Genomic DNA, 11,980 nt, shown 5'->3' on the forward strand with positions numbered 1-11,980 from the left:
TAATTGATATTTTAATGAAAGATTATAGAGAACTTGGATTTCCATTCATTCATTGTTGCACATTTCCCTCCCTGCCCACTCCTCCCCCCACCCCAGTTCACTTTTCTCTCTGAGAAGAAAAAAAAATTCTTTCATTCATTGTTATACAATACCACGCCCCCCTCCCTGCCCAGTCCACTTTACTATGCAGCTCTTATTCTGAACTCTTGCTATGCAAATGATACCTAATCATATATCCCTTTTAAACAGTTCTCTCTCTCATTTGTTTCAATGCAGTGTACATTATTTATGCCCTCTTTTCTTAGTTGATCCCCAAACTCGATATCAGTCCTGTTTTATAACAGTGGCATTATGTAATATTTGTCCTTTTGTGACTGAGCTATTTCACTCAACATAATCTTCTCAAGGGTCTCCCATTTTGTATAATATTTAATGAATTCCTTGTTTTTCAATGCTGCATAGTATTCCACTGTGAATTTACCACAGCTTCTCTATCCATTTGTTTCTTGATGGGCACTTGGGTTGTCTCCAATTCTTTGCTATTGTGAACAAAGCAGCAATAAACATGAGTGTGCATATATCTGCATGGGTGGCAGTTCTGTTTTTTTTAGGATATATTCCTAGTAGTAGAATTGCTGGGTCAAATGGTATTTCTATTTCCAACTTTTGGAGAAAGTGCCACACTGCCTTCCACAGTGGTTGCACCACTTTACACTCCCACCAACAGTGAATAAGAGTTCCAATTTCTCCACAACCTCACCAGCATTTGTTGTTTGCTGCTCTGTTGAATTTTGCTATTCTTATTTATTAGAGTGAGATGATATCTCATAGTTGTTTTGAAAAACAAAACAAAACCCCAAACTCTGAACTGAGAAACAAAAAATTTAAAAAAAACACCAAAAAGGTAGGTTTTTAAAATTTACCTAAAATGATTTTTAATATTTTCTTAAAATACATATAATTTTTATGTTTTAATTTTTCAAGGCTATGAATTATTTTTATTGTGATTTTAGCAAAGTTTACAGAAAGGTTGGATTTTCATTCATTCTTTGATGCACATCCTCTTTTCTTCTCCTTCTCCCAAATAATTTTGTAATGTACTCTTGTTCCAGGTTGTTAATTGTCATACATATGATGCCCCTTCACACAATTCTTGCCTTCATCTACTCCAGTGCACTGTTCCTTATCCATCCACTCTTCTGTTCTCCCCACCACCGCCACGCCAATTCTATTTTATAACAGTGCTGTTATTCACCCTTTCGTGACTAAGATGTTTCACTCAGCAATATGTCTTCCAGACTCACCCATGTTTTGTGGTGTTTTACAAGCTTATTGGTTTTCAGTGCTGTGTATCATTCCGTTTTGTGAATGTAGCAGTTTTTCTATCTGTTTGTTGATAGATCCTTGGGCTATTTCCATTTCTTTGCTATTATGAACAATGCAGCAATAAACCTAGAATGTCTGTTGTGTCATGGTTCTGGTTTCTTTAGGGTGTATTTCCAGTACTGGGATAGCTGGGTGAAAAGGTATTTCTATTTCCAATTTCTTGAAAAAGCACCAGGCCACCTTTTATAGTGGTTGTACCATTTTATATTCCCATCAGCACTGAATGAGAGTTCCAGTCTCTCCATATTCTCACCATCATTTGTTGTTTGCTACCCTGTTGAAATTCACTATTGTTGCTGGTATAAGATGATATCTTCTTGATTTGCATCCACATTTTCAATCTATACGTGGAACAGATAATTTGTGAGGCTCTACTTTATGAAGAAGAATGTGGTATCAACATTGGAGGAAGACGTATCAAACAGCATTATGTGGATAACACAATCTTGCTCACCAAAACTGAGGAGAACTTGAAGAGTTTGCTGCAGAAGGTCAAAGACTTCAGTCTGCAATATGGATTGCATCTCAACATCAGGAAAACAAAAATTCTCACCACTGGGCCAACAGGCAAATATCATGATAGATAGATAAAGATTGAGGTTGTTAATTATTTTATCTTGCTTGGATCCACAGTCCACACCCTTGGCATCAAAAGTCAATAAATCAAAAAGACTAGTTGTACTGGATAAATATGTTAAGGATCTCTCTGTTTAGGGTCTAAGGTGTGTTCATTTCAGGCCACAGTCTCCTCAATTGTCTGCTATTCACCTAAGAGCTGGACAATGAATACAGGTGATAGAGAATTGATGCCTTTGCATTGTGATGCTGGAGAAGAGTATTGAACTTTCTGTGAAATGCCGAGAATGAACAGGTCTGTCCTAGAGAGGGTGAAACAAGTTTGTCCATTGCAGGCAAGGATTTTGAAGCTTTGTCTCATATACTTAGGGCATGTTGCCAGGAGGAATCAGTCCTTGGAGAAGGACATCATACTTGGAAGTGTAGAGTGTCAGCACACAAGAGAAAGACTCTGGATTAGATAAATTGACACCATTACTGTGACTGTGGTAATGGAGTCAGGTGTGTCAGAGAAAGTGAGGTTGGCTTAGGATAGGGCAAAATTCAGAACTATTGTTCATAGAGTTGCTAAGTTGTAGTCGACTCAATGACACATAACAAAACAATAACTAGGAATTTTGAACATTTTTCATGTCTTTGTTGACCATCTGGATTTCTTCTTTGGTGAAGTGTCTATTTATATCTTGTGCCCATTTTGTGATGGGGTTCTGGAGTATTATATACATTTTAGATATGAGTATCTTACAAGATATATCATTTCCAAGTACTTTTCCCAGTCTGTGGATTTTTCTTTTTATCCTATTGGAGAAATTTTTTGGTGTGCCTAAGGATTTGATTTTTATAGGGTCTCATTCATCTATTTTATCCTTTCCTGGTTGTAGGGTTTTGAGTGTGATTGCTTGGAATTCTATTGTTTCTGTAGATCAGGGCTTCAAGAGTTGTTCCTAGTTTTTCCTCTAATGAATTTTATGATTTTTTGTTTTACTCATCAAACCAAAGAGACGCAGGTCCCTGATCCAACTTGAGTTGGTTTTTGTATGCAGTATGAAGCGTGAGTCTTGCTTCAGTATTTGTAGATGGTTTTCCAAATTTTATAGTACCATTTTAAAAGAGGCTGTTATTTCCTCATTTAACTGATTTTGCTGTCTTGTGAAAATCAGATGACTTCTGAGTTCTTGATTTGATTTCATGGGCTTATGTGTCTGTTGCTATACCAGTGCCATGCTGTCTTGACCACCACAGCTTAGTAGTAGGATTTGAGATCAGGAAGTATAATGCCTCCTATCTTGTTTCTCTTTTTTTTCAGTAGTACTTTGCTTAGTTGGGGATCTCTTTCCATTCCAGACAATATTTGAAGTTGTTTTTCCATCTTGTTGAAGAATGGAATTGATATCTGTATTTGGATTGCGTTGAACTTGTAGATTGCGTTTGGTGGAATTGTCATTTTTCACTTTATTGAATCTTCCTATCCATAAGCATGGTATATTTTTCCTAAAATGTAAGCCATTTTTAACCTAACAATTCCAACTTGAGGAGTGTGTACTAAGGCTAGACTCAATTTTCTGAGCACTAGGGTTCTAGTTTTTCTTCACTGTTCCAAGGGAACTTACCAAAAAAGATTTTCAGGAAGTCATCATCATATTATGAGGCAATGGTAGAATTCTTGCCTTTCATGAGGGAGACCTGGGTTCATTTCTCAGCTGATGCATTTCATGCATGATCACTACTGGCTGACAATAGAAGATTGTGTTTCTTGGTGCTTCAGGTTTCAGGGACACTTCCAGGCTAGGATCGATCAGGAAGAAAGGCTTGGTGATCTGTTTATATGAAAATCAGCTGATAGAAAACCTTTTAAATATCCATGGTTTATCAGCAACTGATATGGGGTGGCCCAGAACCTGGCAGGGTTTCATTTTGTTTGCATGGGGTTCAACATGAATAAGGGATGACCTAATGACAGCTAACTTCAATAAGTCATTATATTGAAATTCTTCTGGCTTTGATTGTTGTTATTGTTAGGTACTGTGGAGTACAAATAATAACAACCCAATGAACAATGGATCAGAATGCTGTCTTATCCTGTGCCATCCTCACTATCTCTGACACACTCGAGCCCATTGTTCCAGTCACTGGGTCAATCCACCTAATTGAGAGTCTTCCTTTCTTTTGCTGTCCCAAGTGTGATGTCCCTCTCCAATCAATAGTCTCTCTCAGTAACACACCCAAAGAAATGCCTTCAAGGAGCACTCTAGCTGCACCTTCCCCAAGACATATCTGTTTGGTTTTTTTTTTGGCAGTCCATGATATCTTCAGCACTCTTCTTTAACATCACACAGTTCAAAGACATCAATTGTTTTTCTGTCATCCTTATTCACTGTAGAGCGCTCAGTAGCATAGAAAGGGAATCAAGGACATCTTACTCCTCAAACTCAATAATTTGGAGAAATTCCCGATGGCATAATTTCCCCAGTGCAATATGTCTCCTGATCTCCTGATTGCTAGTACCAAGTGTATTGATGTGGATCCAAGTAAGATGAAGTTGGTGACAGTTTCAAGCCTATAGGTGCAGTGGTGAGAATTTTTACTTTCTTTACATTAATATGTAATCTATATTAAAGGCTGTAGTCTTTTATCTTCTGCAGCAAGTACTTCAAGTTCTCCTCACTTTCAGCAAGGAACCTTCATTACACTTGGCTTTGGTTACACTTGGGCATGTTTCCCCCTTCATTGTTGTCTGGTGTTCTCATTTATGAATGAGAAGCTTGGCTAAGACATTCTTAGAGCTTCAGCTTGATACCTAGCTCTGTGATTCTACCTCTGGTTCGGAGAAATGTCCTATTTGATGTACCTTCAGCTTTGTTAAATGCTTGTTATTATCTTTTCAGAGAACACATATAATCAATGGTGAACAAATCAGGATTTTAAAAAAAAATATACGAACATCTTGCATTACTTACTAGTGTGAATATTACTTTTTAGTCAGCTGCATTAGAAAAAAATTAATTATCACTAGTCAATTCCTTCTAATCATCCGAGCAAGGCACGGCTTAATTGCACTGGTTAAATGGACATGATTTTGGCAGTGCTCATAAATGCCATTACATTAATCCATTGGAATGGGCCTGTGGATTTATTAAGTGCTGATGGGCAGAGGAGTGGTTTCAATTTCTTTTATGGGTTAATAAACAGCGGTAAAATACATGAATGGTTAAGTTGGATGGTAGGTGTGAGTTTTTAACTCTGACAAGATGGAAAAAAGGAAAAGGGAAGTTCTTATTGCAATAATAATTTGGTTGTTGCACACTTGGATTGATTCATCCTAACTTAATAGTAATGGTAATGACATATTTAGGATGTATTGGTAATTTTTGGTTGTTTCTAAATATTTTAGCATAGAAAAATTTTAGATACATTCTCCATTTTTTATTATTGTAAAAATATACAGTTTTCTTCAAATGTATAGTTCAGTGAAACCTATTGCATCAATAATGCTGTTCCACCAATCCATCAATTACTGTTATGAAAAAAATTTATAAGCCTGAGCCTGTAGTACAAAATGTTTTCCAAAGAGCTTATACTTTGTAAAAGGCATTACACAAATTCAATACTCTTCTCCAGCACCACAACTCAAAGGCATCAATTCTTTTTCTGTCATCCTTATTCAAGTCCAGCTCTCTAATACATAACAAGTGACTGAGAAGACGATAGCCTACATTGGTGCATCTTATATTTCAAACTGTATTGCTTTTCCACATTTTGGAGAGGTTACTGACAGCCAACTTGCCTAATGAAATATGTCTCCTGATTCCTTGACTGCTGATTCCAAGGGTGTTGATTGTTGGTCCAAGAAAGATGAAATTATTGGCAGCTTCAATCCTTTCTCCAGCTATTATAATGTTGACTGTTGGTCCTGTGATGAAGACCTCTGTTTTCTTGATGCTGAGATGTAATCCATACTGAAGGCCTCAATCTTCTGCAGCAAGCATTTCATATCCTCTTTGTTGCAGCAAGCAAAGTTGTGTCATCTGCATAATACAGGCTGTTTATGTATATGATCCTGATGCCAAATTCCTCTTCATAGAGTACAGCTTCACTCAGTATTTAGATTGATTATGTATGGAGAAAGGATACAATCCTGATGCACATTTTTTTCTGATTTTAAGTCTGCAGCGTTCCCTTTTTCTGTTCAGGCAATAGCTTCTTGATCTAGTTATAGATTTCTCAGGAGCACATTTGAGTGAAATAGAACATATGAAGATTAATATTCTAGACATCAGTGAACTTACGTGGATTAGTATGGATCCATAATCACTAAGCCTTCTAAATTCTGAGATAAAGCAGTAAAAAGCATTATTTCTTTCATGATATTCAATGTCTGTTGTTGTTGTTGTTGTTGTTGTTGTTAAATGCCATCGAGTCGCAGGTGACTCATAGTGACCCTATGAAGGAGAGACCTCAACATTTGGGTGTCTCTCATCCTCTCTCCAGGTTCATAGCATTTCCAGAGGCAAGCTATTACGGAAGTGGATGCCACTCCTCCTTCCAAGCTTGTTTTAATCGGGGAGCTCCACCCTACTCTCTGTCCACATTGGGTAACCAGCCATTAACGTATTTGACACATCAATGTCACAGTGTTCAGCCTCACAGCAACCACAAGTTACCACGGGATGGCAATTTGTACACCAGGGCTATATGACCTAGAGGAATGTCTGAACAAAAACAATGAAAGACAGGCCCGAGGGCTGCAGATTAAAAGTCACCTACCTTCAATGTCTAGAGGGCAAAAAATAATTATTTTGTTATGAGCTTAGGTTTGTACTCACAAATTATTTTGTGATTGCAAGAAACAACCATACAAACATCTAGCAGATACTGATGCTAGATTTCTATTGTTGCCACAAGCAAAGACTACAGGTTGGGAGATTTAAAACAACAGAAATGTATTCTCGTATAATTTCAGAAGCCTATATTCTGTGATGAGGACTCAGTCTGTGTGGATTCATTATGTAGGAAAACATATTCCATATTTCTCTCTTAGCTTCTGTGGTTGCTGGTAACCCTGGGTGATCCTTGGCTTATATGTGGATGCATCACTTCAGTTTCTGACATTTTGTGATGATCTCCCCATGTGTGTCTATGATTTTTCCTCTTCTCACTGAACTTAGGACTCAATCTCCCTAGCATATGGACTGCAAGAAAAATAGATAAGTTTGTCTTAGAAGAAACACTCCTTAGATTCAAGGATGGTGAGACTTTGGCCTACTTGAAGCACATTGTCAGGAAAGACACATTGCTAGTAAAGGGCATCATGCTTATTAAAGTGGAAAGTCAGTGGAACCCTTAATGGGATGGGTTAACCCAATAGCCACAAGGTCATTTGAAGATGATGCAGGACCTGGCAGTACAAGGATCTGGTTATTCTAGGGGCTATGAGTTAGAGATGACTCAATGACAACTGACAACTACAATAACAACTAAGTTCAGGATAATATCTTTCTGAGAGCCTTACCTAATTGCATATGCAAAAACCTTGTTTCAAAATAAGGTCACATTTCAAGTCCGTTATTGTTGTTATGTACCAGCAAGTCTCCTGCAACTCATGGCAACTCTGTGTACATTAGCTCTGAAACCTGTGCTATCCTGAGCCAATATCATCATCTCTGACAGACCTAATACCGTTTCTCCAGCCACCGAGTTAATCCATCTCATCCTGGGTTTTCTCTCCTGTGTTGTCCTCCACCTTTTCAAGCATGATGTTCTTCTCCAAGGTCTGGTCCCTGCTGGTCACACGCTGAAAGTATGCGAAGCAGAGCCTCAAAATCCTTGTCTACAGAGAGCAGCCTTTTTTCACCCTCTCCAGGACAGCCCTGTGTGTTTTCCTGGAAGTGCACGTTATTTATGTTCAACACTCTTCCAACATTTTTGTTGTTATATGCCATCGAGTCACTTGTGACTCATAGGACCCCTTTGTACAAGGGTCCTAAACCCCGCTCTATCCTGTGCCAAACTTACTGTCTATGACACACCTACCCCCATTGCCTCAGTGACTGAATCAATCCATCTCATCGGGGGTCTTCCTCTCCTTCACTGTCCCTCCACGTTCTCAAGCATGATGTCCTTCTCCAAGGACCAGTCCCTCCTTGAAACATGTCCAAAGTATGTCAGACAAAGCTTCAGAATCCTTTCCTCCAAGAAGGAGCCTTGTTTCACCTTCTCCAGGATGAACCTGTTTGTTCTCCTAGCAGTCCTTGGTATATTTAACACTTTTCTCCAGCACCACAGCTCAAAGGCATAAATTTTCTTTCCGTCATCCCTAGTCATTGTCTAGCTGTCTGATTCATAGCAAACAATTGCGAAGACTGTGGCTTGGATCAAGTGCACCTTAGTCTCCAGATTGACGTCATTGTTCCTTAGTACTCTAGAAAGGTTTTCAAGAGCTGACTTTCCCAATGCAATTTGTTTCTGGATTTCCTGGCTGCTGGTACTAAGAGTTTTGATGATGGAGCCAAGCAAACTAAAATTGTTAACAATCTCAATCTCTTCACCATCCGTAATGATGCTACAAACTGGCCCAGAGCTGAGAATCTTTGTTTTCTTGATGTTGAACTTCAATCCATAGTGAAAGCTGCAGTCCTTGACTTTCTGCAACAAGCGCTTCAGGTTCTCCTCAGTTTTAGCAAGCAAGGTTGTGTCATCTGCATTACACAGACTATTGATGAGTCTTCCTCCAATCCTTATGCCACATTTCTCCCCATAGAGCCCAGTCTCTTGTATAATCTGTTCTGCAAATAGATTGAAGAAGTATGGAGAAAGGACACATACTTGGTGTATACCCTTCCCAATTTTGAACCATGATGTGTTTCCTTGCTCTGTTCTAAATATTTCCTCCTGGTCCAAGCATAGATTTCACATAAGCATGATCAAGTATTATGGCATTCCCATTCTTTGCAGAATTAGTCACAGTTGTGATCCACACAGTCAAATGCCTTTGCAAAGTCAATGAAACATAGATAAACATTCCCTGCTTTCAGCCAAGATTCATCTAACATTAGCTACAATATCCCTAGTTCTACAGCCTCTTCTAAACCCAGACTCCACTTCTGGTAGTTCTCTGTAGATGTTCTGTTCCAGTCATTTTTGGGAAATTTTTAGCATAATTTTGCTTGCATGTGATATTAATGATTTTTTTTAATAATTTCCTCACCCTGTTGGGTCATCTTTCTTTGGAATGGGAACAAATATAGATCTCTTCTAGTCAGTTGGCCAGATGGTTGGCCTCCAGGTTTCTTGGCACAACGTGGTGAGCACACCCATGGCAGCATCTGTTTGTTGAAATATGTCAGTTGGTATGCCATCAATTCCTGGGGCCTTGTTTATTGCCAATTATTTCATAGCAGCTTGAACTTCTTCCTTCATCACCACAGGCTCTTGCTCATAAGTTGTTTTATGAAATCCTTCTGTATCCACCAATTTATTTTGGCACAATGACTCTGTATGCTCTTTCCATCTTCTTTTAATGCTTTCTGGGTCTTTTAATATTCTGCCCAAAGCATCCTTAAGTATTGCCACTCATGGCTTGAATTTGTTTTTCAATTCCTTCAGCTTAAGAAATGCTGAGAGAGTATGTTGTTGTTGCTGTTGCTATGTGACATTGAGTTGCTTGTGACTCACAGTGACCCTATGTACAAGGGTCCTATACCATGCTCTATCCTGTGCCAACCTTACTGTCTCTGAGACACCCACCCTGACAACCCCAGTCACTGAATCAGTCCACCCCATAGTGGGTCTTCCTCTCCTGTGCTAGCCCTCCACCTTCTCAAACATAACGTCCCTCTCCAAGGACTGGTCTCTTCTTGCAACATGTCCAAAGTATGTCAGATGAAGCTTCAGAATCCTTGTCTCCAAGGAGCAGCCTGGTTTAACCTTCTCTAGGAGGAACCTGTTCATTTTCTTAGCAGTCTATAGTATACTCAATACTCTTCTACAACACCACAGCTCAAAGGCATCAAGTCTCCTTCTATCCTCCCTAGTCATTGTCCATCTCTCTGACACATATAGCAAGTCATTGCAAAGACCATGGATTGTATCAGGTGCACCTTAGTCTCCAGAGTGGCATCATTGCTTTTCAGTACTTTGGAGAGGTCTCTAACAGCAGACTTTCCCATCACAATATGTCTTTTGATTTCTTGGCTTCTGGTGCCAAGAGTGTTGACTGTGAAGCCAAGCAAAATAAAGCTATTAACAGTCTTAATCTCTACCATCTATCATGATGCTGCCAATTGGCCCAGTGATGAGAATCTTTGTTTTCTTGATATTGAGCCTCAGTCCATATAGGAGGCTGCATTCCTTGACCTTCTGCAGCAAGTGCGTTAGATCCTCCTTGTTTTCAGCAAGCAGGGTTGTGTTATCTGAATAAGGCAGTTTGTTGATGAATCTTCCTCCAATCCTGATGTATTTCTCCTCCTACAGCCCAGCCTCCTGGATAATCTGTTCTGCATATAGATTGAAAATGTATGGGATACCTAAATGTTTGGAGACATCAAAAAACACCCATAGTTCTTCTTCTATTCTCTTGAAGTGCTTGTCCTCTCATGCTGCAATATCCATCTCTCTGGATTATCACAGCAACTGGGTCCTCCTTTCTTAGATGGGAGGACAGAGACTGTACTTCTGGGTTCATTATAGCAGCCAGCACCTTGATCAGTCTTAGGGTGGTACACACAGTAAGTGTTTCATAAGTCTGTACAGTGTAATCTGTAGTGTGTTGTGCTGTTTAACAAAGGGTTACCTGTGTCCAGGAAAATGATAAAGTTCCCTGTGGTTAAGATTTATGCCAGAAAACCCAATGGGTTTTCAATTCCTAAGAGTAGGAATTGACTTGTTGGCAAACAATGAGTAAAGGACAGTGAGTAAATGAGCTTCCACTTCTAGATGGAACCATGATAGAAACTCACCTTTCCCATATATGTAGCATCCTAACTTGTCAATCATTCAAAAATCTGTGACAAATCAAGTTAGGCCAATGAAGATTGTGTTTTGATGGTCTAATGTTATGCGTAAAAGGAGCACACTCATAGCTGATGAGTTTACTCCAGTTTCATGGTTTAGAATTATAAAGGGAGTGTGTCAGTGCTGTATTCTTTCTCCACATCTGTTCAGTCTGGATTCTGAGTAAATTACCAAAAAGCTGGACTCTATGAAGACAAATGTGACATCAGGGTTGGAGAGAGATTCATCAATAACCTGCGTTGTGCAGATGACAGAACTTGACTTGCTGGAGGTAAAAAGTGCTTGAAGCACTTTTTGCAGAAGATCAAGGAATGCAGCCTTCAGTATGGATTGCATCTCAATATCAACAAAACAAAGATTCTTACCACTGGACAGAGGCAGAATCATGATGGATGGAGAGGAGACTGAAACTGTCAACAGCTTCATCTTGCTTGGATCCACAGTTAACACCCTTGGTATAAGCAGTGAAGAAATAAGAAGATGCATTGCAATGGGAAAATTTGCAGTTAAGGACCTTTCCAAACTATTGAGGAGTAGTGATGTCAGTTTAAGGACTAGGTGTGTCTGATCTAGGCCATAGTCTTTCCAATTACTAGCTATACATTCAACACCTGAATAACCAATAAGGATGACAGAGAAAGAATTGGCGCTTTTTAGCTATAGTATTGGAGAAGAGCACTGAACATCCCATGGGTGGCCAAGAGAACGAACAGGTAAGTCTTGAAGATAGTGCAGCCAGAGTTCTCTTTGGAGGCAAGAATGATAAAGTTTTGCCTCACATACTTTGGACATGTTGCCAAGAGGTGCTATTCCTTGGAGAGGGACGTGATGCTGGGAATGGTGAGGCATTGGTGAAAGAGAGGAAGACACTCAACCAGGTGGATTGACATGGTGACTGCTGCAATGGGTTCTTGTGTGTCAGCAAGTGTGAGGATGCTGCAGGACAAGACTAGGTTCAGATCTTTTGCTCATAAGGTCAATAAGGTGCTCATAAGGTACTTGACTCAAC

The sequence above is a fragment of the Elephantulus edwardii genome, unplaced genomic scaffold (assembly GCF_000299155.1).
Source record: "Elephantulus edwardii isolate Elephantulus edwardi_28Jun2011 unplaced genomic scaffold, EleEdw1.0 scaffold00060, whole genome shotgun sequence".
NCBI classification, from domain to species: domain Eukaryota; kingdom Metazoa; phylum Chordata; class Mammalia; order Macroscelidea; family Macroscelididae; genus Elephantulus; species Elephantulus edwardii.